The sequence below is a fragment of the Corvus brachyrhynchos genome, unplaced genomic scaffold (assembly GCF_000691975.1).
Source record: "Corvus brachyrhynchos isolate BGI_N302 unplaced genomic scaffold, ASM69197v1 scaffold351, whole genome shotgun sequence".
Lineage (NCBI taxonomy): Eukaryota > Metazoa > Chordata > Aves > Passeriformes > Corvidae > Corvus > Corvus brachyrhynchos.
In genome coordinates, this window is record NW_008236203.1 from 418,566 (window position 1) to 420,233 (window position 1,668).

Sequence of the window (1,668 nt, forward strand, 5' to 3'; positions counted from 1 at the left end):
CAGAGAGGTGGCAGCAGGTCCAGGCTGGAGCTTATCTGCCAAGGGGAGGGAGCTGGGGCTCCATAAGGAGCAGCCCTGTGGTGGGTGTGGGTTGCTGGTGGGGTGGGATGTGCTAGCAGGGCAGGGACCTGCCATAGTGGGACGCACCTTGTCTCACCTCAGGCAGGGTCAGCCTTTTGCCCCCTGCATGGGGAGCATGCAGAAGGGTCTTACGCTGCATCTGGGGTCCAGGATCCGGCTTTCTTTGTGGCCCATCAGGCTGGGAATGGCTGCATTGATCTGGAGCAAGTGACCCCTTGCTCTGTCCTCTTGGCCAGTACACGTCTCTTTGGCTCCTGTGGCACTGGTGGGGGGCTCGCAGCCGCCTGCACTCCTTCATCACATGCCAGAGGAGCCGAGTGGGACGAGCCCCAGCCCCTGGCTTGTGTGTGTGGTGATGTTTGGAGCGGCCCCTCAGAGCAGGCAGCATCTTTGTGGGCTGCTGGCACAGCTGTGATGACTTTTCAGGTCTCTGCCTGGTGGTCTGGTGGACTGGGAGGTCTCCAGTTACTGCATCTCTCTTCACTGGCACTACAGCTGCAAGACGGGTCCCAGAGGAAGCACTGGCCATGGGGGAAGGTGTCCTTTGCCCTTGTGCGCCTGTCCATCGGAGCCATGTATCTGGGTTGCCAGGGGAAAATGCTGGCATTCGCCATCCTTCACCCATCCCGTCGTTTGGGTCTGCAGCATCGCTGGGTGCCTGGCATGGGGTGGATGGGTGGCAAGCCCAGCCCCCGGCAAGGCATGTGCTCCACGTGCTGCCCCCAGGGCCCCAAAGCCACTCCCTGAATGAAGCCCGGGCTTGGGGCAGCATTCTCAGCTCTGCTGCAGCCCTGGCTCCCAGGAGCCTCCATCCTCTGGGAGAAGCCAGCTCAGCTTTACAAAGCCCTGGGGCACTGGGAAAGTGCTCCCTGAGGAGCCTTTGCTCCAGGCGTTGGAAGGAGCTGAAGTGAGACAAAGCTCTGGGAGCTCTGGCAGCTCCCAGGTCAGAGCCAGGGGGTGCAGAAGGGCCCCTGGTTTGTTAGCTGTAAGGGCTGGGGAGCTGGCGGGCAGTGGCTCAGCCGGGCCGGGGACAGCAACAGGCTGCAGGCGCTGGTTTCCCCATGAGGATTCTTGTCCGATTGCTCCGTGCAGGAATGGCCGTGCTCTGCTGGGAGGACGAGCCCCCATGTGCTGTGTCCCCCCAGGTCGCCCAGCACTCTCAGATGGTGCTTCAGCCACAGCTGGGGGATGTGTAGGTTCCGTGATCCTGTCCAGCTCAGGGAGTCCATCCTGTCCTGGCGATAGCATCCCTCTCCAGGTGCTGCACAGAGAGGGAGGTGCATCCCTGGGCGATCCGCCGTGAGGGCGGGTGGATGTGGGACGGGCTATGCAGAGCCACAGTCGCTCCACCATCCTTCCCCGGGGAAGGAAGAGGGGCCGGGGCTAGGACAATGGGCTGTGGCACTGACTCAAACAGCCAGTTCCTGGTCGCTTCCTCTCCCCGCTGGAGCTGGAGGCAGCAAGGACAGGGAAGCTCAGTGCTCTCGGCCTGGTTTGAGGCAGGAGCTCCTGGGTGGCTGGAGTGAGCGGCCTCCCTCAGCACTCACAGCCATGGCCAAGGTGGAGTGGCTCCTGGCACCCTGGCAC